We start from the raw sequence: 13,801 nt of genomic DNA on the forward strand, positions 1-13,801 counted from the left end.
TTTCGTCAGATCACCGAAGTTAAGCAACGTTAACAATGTCGACTCAGGAGAGGTGTGGTTGGAGATTGCGCACCTACTGCCACGAAAATTTCACGCGCAGGCACCCCTTCGTGGGTATCCATAGTCTGTTTTTGTTTTGTTTTTTTTTATTTTTTTACATGGAGTTCACCACTTATCAAGGCCCAATGGCCACTCAGGGATAAGGGTTATTGTGTGTACAGTAATCAAAGGGATAATGTAGCAATAGTATTGGAGAATTGGTAAGATGTCATTACTTAGGGGGGGGGGCGGTTCATCAGGAATTTCTTTGTGTTGGACTTGAAGACATCCAGGTTTAAGTCGGGAGGGAAACAGGCAAGCGGAACAGAGTTCCACAGGCGTGCAGTTCTAAGAAAGAAGCTTTGTTCATGGTATCTACGTTTTGATTTAGGCACAGATAGAGAGCGGGGAAAATTATTGACAGTGGTTTCAGCTAGTCGGGTGTATTTTGAAAAAGATTGGCGAGGGGGGACCAGAGAATGGAGCTCAGACGTGCACCTGCCATGGAAATAACGATAGAAAAATGACAGGCTCGCTACGTCTCTTCTGTGGGAAAGAGGTTGCAGGGTAGAGAAAAGGGCATCCCCCACCAAGTCACGAAGTCTATTTTGTACTCTGTCAAGGCAGGATAGGCTGTTTTAGCAGCTCCCGCCCAGATGTGGCAGCAGTACTTCATTTTTGGACGTACTTGGCTCTTATATAGATAGAGAATTGCATCATTAGTGAGATATCTTCTGGAGCGGTAGAAGGATTCCACCATTTTCCCAGCGACCTTGGCCACAAACTTGATGTATGTGTTCCATTTAAGATTGGGTGTAAAGGTCAAACCCAGGAGCTTATCAAAACCTGGGGCCTCCCCCTAGACGAGAGCCATCCATTTCAAGTGATGCCAGATGGGGATCAGAGCGTTTATGATGTAGATATAGGAGCTTGGTCTTAGATGCATTAAAGGCAACCAGCCATCTCTTTCCCCATTGTATCACGCGTGTGTGTTGCCATAGATGGTCGTGTCATCAGCATAGATGTCAACGAAAGATTTTAGTATGTGTTTTGGGAGATCATTGATGTAGATCAGGAAGAGAGTTAGGCCCCGTATGGACCCCTGAGGGACTCCAGCATTAATACTGTGGGCCTCTGATTTCTGCCCATCAACCACTACTACTGTTAAAGACTGGAGGAGCCTCTGTGTGTGTGTGTGTGTGTGTGTGTGTGTGTGTGTGTGTGTGTGTGTGTGTGTGTGTGTGTGTGTGTGTGTGTGTGTGTGTGTGTGTGTGTTTGCGTGTGTGTTTATATATCAATATATACAGGATGCACTGCTAAAGTAATTCATCGATCCTTATGGCTCTTGGAATATAGCTGTTGGGCGTAATAGTAGGTAATGTAGGTTATATTTGTTTTACTTTAGTTTTATTTAAATTGGAAAGAACGGACGGAAGCCATTCCTGAAAAGTGAAATATAACTAAGTTTTGTATCCTTAAACAACAGAAGTTAGATATTAGCTAATGATTATTAGTCGAACTTTAGTTTCTTTGAAGTATTGTAGAAAGAATTTGAGGAAGCATGATATATGGGGCAACTTCCTATTTTAAAATTAAAATATTTAAGATTTACATAAAATTTGATCCATAGTTATTAAACACCAATTAAGCTAGATTCCCTGAATTTAATTTTTTTTTTTATTACTCTGACTATTTTCAGAGTCTAATAAAAAGAATAGCGTCGACAGTTGTTAATTTTAATGCATCTAAACGCAAGCTTCTATCTTTACATTATCAAAGCTCTGATCCCCGTCTGAATGAATGGCTCTCGTCTTAAGAAAGTTCTATGTTTTGACAAGCTTCTGGGTCTGACCTGTATTCCTGATTTGAAATGGAACACATAGATCAAATCCGTTGCCAAGGTCCCTGGAAAAATGGTGGAATCATTCTACCACTTCAGTACATATCTCACTGCTGATACAATTCTCTACCTGAATAAGATTCAAGTACGTCCAAGGCTGGAGTGCTGTTGCTACATCTGGGCAGAAGCTGATAGAGGCATCTTATCCTTCCTTGAAAAAGTTCAAAATAGACTTCGTAGCCTAGTTGGGGATGCCCTTTTCTCTTCCCTGCAATCTCCTTCACACAGAAGAGACGTTGCGAGCCTGTCTCTGCTTTATCATTATTTCCATGCCAAGTGTTCGTCTACGCTCTAATCTATCCGCCTTGCCAAACTTTCACGAAAAACGGTCGTCTAGCTGAAACCACTATCACTAAATCCCTCAACTCTTTATCTTTGCCTAAACCTAAACCTAAACGTAGACTCCATGAACAAAGCTTTTTTTTCTTAGATCTGCACACCTGTCTGCCTGCTTCTCTCCTGACTACAACTTGGATGTTTTCAATTCCAACGTAAACAACTTCCTGATGAACCGCCCCCTAAAGTAGACATTTTAAATGTCCACACTAACGTATTGTACTTACAATAACCCTTATCCTTGAGTGGCTTCCGGGCCTTGATAAGTGGTGACCACCTTGTAAAAAAAAAACTCTCTCCCGTTTGTCTGCTCTCCAGCTGACTACAATATGGTCGTTTTCAAATCCAACGTGAACAAGCCGTAATCCAATTTAACAAATTTCCACTACTATCAATTACTACGATATTGCCGTGCACTCATTAACCCTTATCGTCGAGTGGCCTCCGGGTCTTGATAAGTGGTGAATCCTTTGTAAAAAAAAAAAAAAAAAGATCGTTTAAGCTTCCGTCTAACATTTTAAACATTTTCTAGAATGAAAATATTATAATAAGTTTTGATCCAAACTAGAATAAGGATTCTAGATATAAGGTTTACCAGCATTATATGTTGATTTTAATCATTAAAATAGGACATAATTTAATGCGTGATGTGGAATTAATTTTGCACTTACGGTGAAGGTATTCTTATTGGTTATAAAGTGCAGTTTCCTAAATAGGTCCCATGCCATAGATTTCGAGGACATAAACATCTAGTCGAAGCACTAGTTGTACTAGTTTACAAAATTATGTCAAGCCAATCTTACATCCCGGTAAAGCTTTTGAGTGTGTTCCCGATTTCTCATGAAGTATTTGCAACTTAAAAAGCAAATGCGTTACCTTGTAACGTATCATTGCTTTGAAACTACAGCGATATAAACATTAAAATAGCAAACAAATAAAAGAAAATTGCAAAAAATAACGAAAAAATACGGCCATAAAATATCGAAAATATATCGAAATGAAATGGTAACAAAATATCAGAAAATGTGTCAAAATGAAATGTCAACAATATATCAGAAAAATATAACAAAATGAAATGTTAATAATATATCAGAAAAATGTATCAAAATTAAATGTCAATAAAATATCCAAATATGACAAAATGAATTGTCAATAAAATATCGAAAAATATAACAAAATGAAATGTCAATAAAATATCGAACAATATATCAAAATGAAATCTCAATAAAATATCAATAAATATAAGAAAATGAAATGTCAATTAAATATCGAAAAATATAACAAAATGAAATGTCAATAAAATATCGAAAAATATAACAAAATGAAATCTCAATAAAATATCAATAAATATAAGAAAATGAAATGTCAATAAAATATCAAAAAATATAACAAAATGAAATGTCAATACAATATCGAAAAATATAACAAAATTAAATGTAAATAAAATATCCAAATATGGCAAAAAAAATGTCAATAAAATATCGAAAAATATAAACAAATAAAATGTCAATAAAATATCGAAAAATATAACAAAATGAAATGGCAATAAAATATCGAAAAATATAACAAAATGAAATGTCAATAAAATGTCTAAAAATGTAACAAAATGCAATGTCAATAAAATATCGAACAATATATCAAAATTAAATGTCAATAAACTATCGATGAATATAATAAAATTAAATGTCAATAATATATCAAAAAATACATCAAAATAAAATGTCAATAAAATTTCGAAAAATATAACAAAATAAAATGTCAATAAAATATCGATAAATATAATAAAATGAAATGTCAATAAAATATCGATAAATATAACAAAATGAAATGGCAATAAAATATCGAAAAATATAACAAAATAAAATGTCAATTAAATATCGATAAATATAATAAAATGAAATGTCAATAAAATATCGAAAATATATCAAAATGAAATGCCAATAAAATATCGTAAATTATATCTAAGTAAAAATGTCAATAAAATGTCTAAAAATGTAACAAAATGAAATGCCAATAAAATATCGAACAATATATCAAAATGAAATGTCAATATAATCTCGAAAAATATAATCAAATTAAATGTCAATAAATCTCGAAAAATATATCAAAATGAAATACCAATAAAATATCGTAAATTATATCTAAGTAAAAATGTCAATAAAATGTCTAAAAATGTAACAAAATGAAATGTCAATAAAATATCGAAAAATATAACAAAATGAAATGTCAATATAATCTCGAAAAATATAATCAAATTAAATGTCAATAAATATCGAAAAATATATCAAAATTAAATGTCAATAAAATAGCGAAAAAATAACAAATATCTAAAAATAAATCTTAGTTAAAGTCAAAAACAAATATCGGAAAAAATTCCAAATTAAATGTCAATTAAATTTCGAATATTATATGGAAATGAAATGTCAATAAACATCAAAAATATTCCGAAATGAAATGTCAATATATTTTATCTGAAAATATATTGAAATAAAACATGGAATGATATATTGAATTGAAATATCAATAAAATATCGAAAAATATATCGAAATTAGATATCAATAGGATATTGCAAATTATATGCAAATCAATGTAAATAAAATATCGAAAGAAAAATCGAAAAAAATATCGAAATGATATATCAGTAAATATAAAAAACGAAGTGTTAAATATCAAACACATATCGAGATTATATTGAAAATCGAAAACAAATATCCAAAATTATACTTATATATTATAAAAAAATATTAAATAAATATAGAAAAGAAGGGATATTGACAAAAAATATGGGACAAAAACAAACTGTAAGATACATCGAAAAAAACATATTGTAAAAAATTATCTAAGAACTTTTCGAAAATATATAGAGAAAATATCGAAAAACTTATCAACGAAGAGAAAATATAAATATCAGGTCGGTACAAAAGTTTCGTAGAAATTGAATTTAAAACCATTGTACTTTATTTTATGCATATTGTTATTACTAGGGCTGTGACAAAAGCATATTATTTTCATTGTTTTAACTCTCTAGTATATATCCGAAACAGTTAGAGACAGTTAATCAACCGAGAACCACATCATTCTACATATCAGTACTGGTTGGTAAGGATTGCACGTTCAAGGACAGATACAGAAACCACATAGCATCATTTAAAACTGGACTGGTGAATGAACCTAATGGTGATAGAAAGAGTAATGTAAGTGAGAATAGTACTAGAATAATTATTAAAAACAAAAAGAACGCAACTGCATTAGGGGATTGGATCGTAAGTTAATGTAATCTATATATGTATATAAAAGTGAACGTGTGTGTGTGTGTGTGTGTGTGTGTGTGTGTGTGTGTGTGTGTGTGTGTGTGTGTGTGTGTGTGTGTGTGTGTGTGTGTGTGTACATTTCCCTACGCAATAACTTTGTCAATTTTTAATCTACAGACTCGAAATTTGATATACAGGGTACTGAAATTTGGGAAAATCGATGTGATCGGTGTTTGGCCAGAAATTTGGCGATTAAGGGGCCAAAGTTCTACGATTTGACCATTGAGAACCCTACCAAACTCCTCCGACAATTTTGGGTCTAAACACTTGATGTTTTAGATATAGGTTTCTTGGACATGGATCTAACTTAATAACTTGATTTGAGCCCAAAACAATAAATGTTAAGGGGCCATAATAGGAGTCAAATTTTTAAAAATTGACCTTTTTTTTTTTTTTTTTTTTTTGGCTCAGCATACAACTCACAACACCCGAGCAACGCCGGGCACCAATGCTAGTATATCTATAAAAGGGAACGTGTCTGTGTGTCTGTCTGTGTGTGTACATTTCCCTACTCATTAACACTGTCAATTTTAAGTCTACAGACTCGAAATTTGATATACAGGGTACTGAGATTTGGGAAAATCGATGTGATCGGTTTTCGGCCGGAAATTTGCCTGTTAACGATTTGACTATTGAGAACTCTACCAAAATCCTCCGACAATTTTGGGTCTAAACACTTGAAATTTTAGATATCGGTTCTTTATACACATATATATATATATATCTATATATCTGTAAAAGTGAACGAGTGTGTGTGTGTGTGTGCGTTTTCCTTTGCAATAACTCTGTTAATTTTCAGTCTACAGACTCGAAATTTGATATACAGGGTACTGAAATTTGGGAAAATCGATGTGATCGGTTTTCGGCCAGAAATTTGGCTGTTAAGGGGTCAAAGTTCCACGATTTGACCTTTGAGAACTCTACCATACTCCTCCGACAATTTTGGGTCTAAACACTTGAAGTTTTAGATATAGATTCCTTGGACATGGTTCTAACTTAATAACTCGATTTGAGCCCAAAACAATAAATTTTAAGGGGTAATAATAGGGGTCAAAGTAAAAAAAATTGACTATTTTTTTTTTTTTTTTGCTCAACATACACCTCCAAACACCCGGGCAACGCCGGGGTAAAATGCTAATATATATATATATATATATATATATATATATATATATATATATATATATATATATATATATATATATATATATACTAGCTGATGTATCCGACGATATATATATATATATATATATATATATATATATATATATATATATATATATATATACTAGCTGATGTACCCGGCGATATATATATAATTACAACTAGGACAACAGCATATACTTATATACTTATTGTTTGTACTCTCGAATATGTATCCGTTGATATCTTACACACACACACACACACACACACACACACACACGTTCACTTTTATAGATATATAGATATATATGTGTGTATAAGGAACCTATATCTAAAATTTCAAGTGTTTAGACCCAAAATTGTCGGAGGAGTTTGGTAGAGTTCTCAAAGGCTTCCCTATAGAGTGATGTGGTTCGGTTCTCGGTCGATTAACTGTGTCTAACTGTGTCGGATATATACTCGAGAGTCAAAACAATGAAAAGAATATGCTGTTGTCATAGCTCTATATACAATAGATCTATTTATTATCGCGTGTGCTCCGCAGAAAATGGATAGTAAAGACTTGATAGTAAAGATTGTAGAATGTGTATTTAACATCTAGATTGGTGAGAAAATTGATCCTCATGCTTTTTGGTTTGTGCGGATTTTTTTCAGTTATATTAATTCAAAATGCGACGTTATTGGTGATGAACGGTCATTATATTGAATCTCTCTCCCTCCCTCCCTCCCTCCCTCCCCCTCTCTCTCTCTCTCTCTCTCTCTCTCTCTATCTATCTATCTATCGGTCTATCTATCTATCCATATAGCTAGCTACTATTATATAAGAGGGAACATTGTTTCTGTGTGTGTGAGTTCGTTCCCTATGGATTCAAAAACGGCTGGGACGATTCTTTTGAAATTTCGCACGAAGGTACTTGATGTGTCCGGGGGTGTTTTTGCGTAGGTTTTGTATCGAAATACGTCTCATATGTATTGAAAATCGATAATCGAAAAAAATACGATTAAAGAAGGAAGTCCGATTTTGACCCAAGTTAACGTTTTATACAACTTAACATGACCAAATACATTTGAGCAGTTTTATCACCGCACAAGCAGAAAGGCCAAGCCTCTAAATCAACTGTAGATTCTTTTATAAGACAGAGGTGTGTTTGAACTGAATGTTTCTTTTTAGAACACAATTGAACCATAATATTTGACTTTTGTATGTTTAACTTTAATTCAAGTTATTATGCAAAAATAGTTTAATAACATCAACAGTTAGTATTTTGATAAGATAGCGGCGCGTTAGAAATGGTTGTTTATGTTTTGAGCACAATTGAACTATGATACTTGATTTTTGCATTTTAAACTTTACGTTAAGCCATTATTTACAGATAATTTTATAAAATCAACAGTAGATTCTCTACAGTGCAATGTAGATTACAATGTATTGCAGACTAAGTCACTGCAGGGAGGCATGTGAAACTTCCTCCAGGTACACTTCGGGGAGGGGGTCCCTAACTAGAGCAGACAATCGATTTGATTAAAAAATGGGCGATTTCAACGATTTCGATTGCAATCAAAATATAGGAGGGTGGAACATTTGTTGATTCTCATTCCCGGGCAACGTCGAATCTCTCTATTATATAATTGGTGCGTTTTTTATGTCTAAATGCATCCTCGTTGATTAATGACAGATCTTAAGATAATTTCATAGTTTTGTCGAATAGTTTCCACGTTATTATGGGGCATTGAAAAAAAATGTCGAATGATAATCGGACGCAAGTCAGAAGCTTCTTATATACGTCCGAGCATTTTTATAAGCGGCTCTGTCCGTCTGCTAATCGTTTAAGATTAAGTAAATAGAATTTCCGTTTATTTGTCAGGTATAAGCTGAGAATGGAATTTGCGTTTATCTGTCACGTCCAAGTTTTTAAAAGAAGTTTCCTCAATTAAGTTTAAAATAGAATGTTCGTTTATCTGTCACGGTGTAGTTTTTAAAAGCAGTTTCTTCAATTAAGTTTAAAATAGAATTTTTGTTTATATGCCACGTCCAAGTTTTTAAAAGGAGTTTCCTCAATTAAGTTTAAAATATTATTTTTGTCTGTTACGCACGTTTCAGTCTGAAATAGAATTTTCCCTGACATCTTACGTTTAAGATTGAAATGGAATTTTCGTTTATCTATCACGTTTACATTTTTAAAAGAAGTTTCGTCAAGTTTAAAATACTATTTTCGTCAGACACGCACGTTCAAGATTCAAATAGAATTTTCGGTTATCTGTTATGCTTAAATTGAAAATAGAATTTTCGTTTATCGGTCACGCTATAGATAGAATTTTCGTTTACCCGTTATGTTTTTCGTTTACCTGTTATGTTTAAATTGAAAGTAGAATTATCGTTTATCTGTCACGCTTTAAATAGAATTTTCGTTTATCTGTCACGCTATAAATAGAATTTTCGTTTACCTTTTATGTTTAAATTTAAAATAGAATTTTCGTTTATCTTTCACGCTATAAATAGAATTTTCGTTTATCTGTCACGCTATAAATAGAATTTTCACTTATATCTTAAGTTTAAGATTGAAATAGAATTAGTATAAACAAAAAGAGAGAACCGTAAGAATGAATTAAATAAAATGTGCTGCCACATCGGGGCAGGAGCTAAAAACAGCCTGTCCTGCCTTGACAGAGTATAAAATAGACTTCATGGCTTAGAGGGGGATGCCCTTTTCCCTTCCCTGCAACCTCTCTCCCACAGAAGAGACGTTGCGAGCCTGTCTTTGTTTTATCGTCATTTCCATCGCAAGTGCTCGTCTGAGTTACAATCTCTGGTCCCCCCTCGCTAATCTTTCACGAAAAACACTCGTCTAGCTGAAACCACTGTCAATAATTTTCCCCACTCTTTATCTGTGCCTAAATCAAAACATAGATTCCATGGAAAAAGCTTCTTTCTTAGAAGTGCACGCCTATGGAACTCTGTTCCGTTTGCCTGTTTCCTACTTGATTACAACTTGGATGTCTTCAAGTCCAACATAAACAAATTCCAGATAAACTACCACCTTAAGTAAGACACTTTATCAAATATCCATTACTAGCGACTACTACGATATTATCCCATTGATCACTGTACACGCAATAACCCTTATCCCCGAGTGGCTTCCGGGCCTTGATAAGTGGAGACTACCATGTAAAAAAAGCAAACAATACTCAAATTATTTATATAAAAAAGAACAAACGGACAAGATGAAATTTTAAAAAATTGAAAGACAGAAAGTTATTCTCTCAATATGCGATCAATAATTTCAAGTTTTAAAAAGAAGTTTTTAACTAATATCGTCAGTTACACACTTTTAAGTATCAAATAGAATTTTCGTTTATCTGCTGCATTTAAATTTCAAATAGAATTGTCGCTTCTTGTCCATTATTAAGTTTAAAATACAATTTTCGTCAGTTACTCGGGTTTAAGTTTGAAATAAAAATTGAATTTTGGCACGTTTAAGTTTGAAATAGAATTTTTGTTGACATGTCGCTCTTAAGTTCGAAATAAAATTTCCCTCGGTTAAGTTTGGGTTAAAATTGTCATTGGTTTGCTACGTTTAACTTTGAAATAGCATTGTGCTTAAACTTGAAAAAAGCATTTTCGTCGGTCTGTCAAGCTTAAACTTGAAATAGAATTTTCGTCTGTCTGTTATGCTTAAATCTGAAATAGAATTTTTGTCTGTCTGTCACGCTTATGTTTGAAATAAAATCAACATTTACATTAAATGGATTCAAACTAATTAAGTAGACAAATTATTGTTTTGTCGTTGTGGCTTACAATCAAATTTAGATTCCTCCGTTTGGATGAAGTTTTTGGCACAATCATCGAATATGAATTTCACGCATTTCTCGAGGCAGTGTCCATTTTGGACGCGTAGAAACACAATTTGTAAGAAAACTTTGGAAAGAAATTATTTTGGTGCACGTTTAAATCCAGGCTTCGATACACATAGTTTTGAGATTTTTTCTTATTTTTTTTTATTTTGTTGTTGTTGTTGTTGTTGTTGTTGTTGTTGTTGTTGTTGGTGGTGGTGGTGGTGGTGGTGGTGGTGGTGGTGGTGTTTTGTTCCAATTTTTTTTACATATTAAAACAAATGCATTTTAATTTGCGGTTGAATGTCGCGATGTAAAAGAATGCGTGAAGGCTAAAATTACAACTTTCCCGACTCTCTGTATACGACTCATATAAATGAGAACAAAATGTACTTAGCTTAACATTTTAACTGCAGCTTCACAGTATCACCGATCATCCGAAGAGTATCCAACTTGGATCAATCGCAAAACAAACAGGAACAATAAACAGTATTCATGTATGTGACGTCGACTTTCGCACGTTATTTTAACCGTGTATGCTATTATGCGCATGTGTTATTTTTGTTTTTGATTTTTTTTTTCAGATGTTATGTATGTATATGTATATATTGTGAATTGCAGAAGTGCCTACCGCTGCAAAACGGTTTCGATCCTTGTGCTTGAACATCTAACAACACTGAAGATATGTTGTATAATGTAACCGTTTCTCTGTAGATAGATAGATGAATAGGTAGATAGATAGATAGATAGATAGATAGATAGATAGATAGATAGATAGATAGATAGATAGATAGATCGGCTTATTACCTTCGTTATAAGCAAAGCGAGGTTTTGTTTGTTTGTTGTTGTTTTTTCTATAGTTTTGTTTGTTTTTTTTCATAAACGTGTATATATATTGTGTGCTGTCGAGAGGATGACAGTAAGAAGTTCACAATGTTGCAAAACAGTTTCAATTGCATGTCTTATTACACTGAAGGGATGTTACACAACTTAATCGTGTCTCAGTAGATAGATAGATAGATAGATAGATAGATAGATAGACAAACCAGTTTCTTAAACTCCGTTATTAGCGAAGCGGCTATGAAGGACTCTTAGAAAGAAGGACATAGGGTGACCAGCTGTACCAGTTTACAGGTGTGGCATCCTTCCACCCCCTGACACACCTTACACTCTCTCTTCTACTCTTACTCCTCCTTTCGTTGTTGATGCTGCTGTTGCTGTTGTTGCTGTTGTTGTTGTTGTTGTTGTTGTTGTTGTTGTTGTTGTTATAGCCATTAAAAACTGGCATGAAAAGATCACCATCGCCATCATCATCATCATCATCATCATTGCCATTCCATAAATACTTGTTTTAACTCATATACGGCATAATCGCGTTTACACGCCGATTCACGTCAGATCACCGAAGTTAAGCAATGTTGAACCTGGTTAGTACCAGATGGGTGACTATTTAGGAATTCTAGGCGCTCTATGTGCTTTCCGCTTATCTCAGCATTTGTTTCCAATCGTCCTGTACATACACTTCACTTGCAACTGGTATTTAGAATTTCGGCTCAGGAGAGGTGTTGTTAGAGATACCTCGCATCTTGCCACAAAAACATCACGCGCAGGTACCCTTTCGTGAGTATCGATAGTCTGTCAAAGACTGAAGGAGCCTTAGTTTTAACTCCTATGCATAGCCAAACATGTTTGTATGAATAAAAACTATATAATAAACTAGCGGGACCCGTGCACCGGCGTCACTCGTGAAAATTGAAATAAAAACAATTATTGTTTTCTTTAATTACTAAATTTATAACAATGAAAAATTTAAACGTTCGCATTATTTCATAACTAAGAAAGGGCATCCACGCAACAACGAATATACGTAGAGGCGAAGAACTACATAGGTTTTAATGTTAGGCTGCGAGGAATTTTGAATAATACCGTCTGTACACAAACGCTCTATGGAAGGTACTATTTTAAGGGTTAAATGTATTGGTAAATGAAATAAATTTTAATCAGAAGAATAAGCGATTATTTTGTGGAAAAGCAGCTTCTTGGTTTGGCATTTATGCTAAATACGATCTGCGCTGAAATAATAACGTAATTATTTAGAAAATTTGCCTTAACATGGAGAGAAGAGGATGTTTTGTAAATATTCTGTACTTTCATCTAACTATTGAATTGTTGTGGTGATTCGTCCATCTACAATATATGAACTCTTCTGAAGGGTATAAATGTGTGGTGTATCTTGCAGTAAGCCATGTTGGCGTTAAGTACTACGACTCTTGTTCTCTGTGCTTTTTGTCTTGTTGTAAATACAAATATTCTTTTTCTAAACCATATCCGTGTCGTAATCTTTCTTAGAAACAACTTAACGACGAGGAACTCGAATTCATAAAAGGGGATAACGACAGCACAACAAATCTGGCAACGAGGACCTCGAATCCAAATAAGTGAACGAGGCTTAAAAGAATGACTAAGTTCAGCATTTTCCACCCCCACCCCATTTAGCTCCAAAAGTCCCCAGGGGGCGTCAAATCCTAGTGAAAATGAACAAACGGCCCAGCTTTAGGTCTTAACATATGTAAATTTGAGTTCAGCACGATGCAAAAAAAGAAATGACTAAGTCCATTATTTGAGCCCCCCGACCTATTTAGCCCCAAAAGTCCCCAAGGCCTTAACATATTTAAATTTGAGTTCAGCACCATGCAAAATTGCTAAATAGACAAACACAGAAAATTTTGGACAAATATTGTAAAATAGTCCTCAAAGTGTAGTGTTTTTATTAGCCCTAACGTCATATAGAAATCAGTTAGTTACAACTTTTCAGAATGTTTTATAAAAATCCAAGGCATCAATTTTTTTTTAAAAGCACAAAAGTGTCAATTTTAGCTATTTTAATCTGAAAGGCACTCCTAGAGGGGAGGGGCGGAGTTTTCCTGGAAAATCCGTTCTGTTACTTTTTTATTCATACCATGTTTAATGTTTGTGCAAAATTTCAAAAAATTCCAAGTCGTAGTTATTGAGAAATGTGCGGACAGACGAACGGACGAACGGACAAGGGTGAATTTACAGGTCCACCCTCTTTTTGTCAGGGGACCAAAAAGGAATACCTTTATCAGAGCATTATGAACAACAAATCTGTCTTCGAACAAAAAAGGGGGGAGTGTAACGTTGTCTGCTGACCAACACACGTTGTGTGCAGTTTCAGTCGCATAGGAGACCAAGACAAAGAAAAGGAAATAACTCCAA

The 13,801-nt window shown here is 33.7% G+C and overlaps 1 protein-coding gene across 4 annotated transcripts in view; it reads right to left on the bottom strand.

The window, feature by feature from the left end:
- Window positions 1-11,753, bottom strand: part of LOC145265503 (potassium voltage-gated channel protein Shaw-like) — a 51,575-nt gene extending 39,822 nt beyond the window's left edge. The window contains exon 1 of one of the 4 annotated variants that reach the window (XM_080121403.1): window positions 10,530-11,753. The gene's annotated coding sequence lies outside the window, so the exon portion shown is untranslated. Of the gene's footprint in view, window positions 1-10,471 lie in introns of all 4 variants that reach the window. The other 3 variants (XM_080121402.1, XM_080121401.1, XM_080121400.1) reach the window with 3 other exon arrangements.
- Between the last annotated feature and the right edge of the window lie 2,048 nt (window positions 11,754-13,801).

This window comes from Euprymna scolopes, chromosome 40, assembly GCF_053919585.1.
Source record: "Euprymna scolopes isolate OS-2025 chromosome 40, ASM5391958v1, whole genome shotgun sequence".
NCBI classification, from domain to species: Eukaryota; Metazoa; Mollusca; class Cephalopoda; order Sepiida; family Sepiolidae; genus Euprymna; species Euprymna scolopes.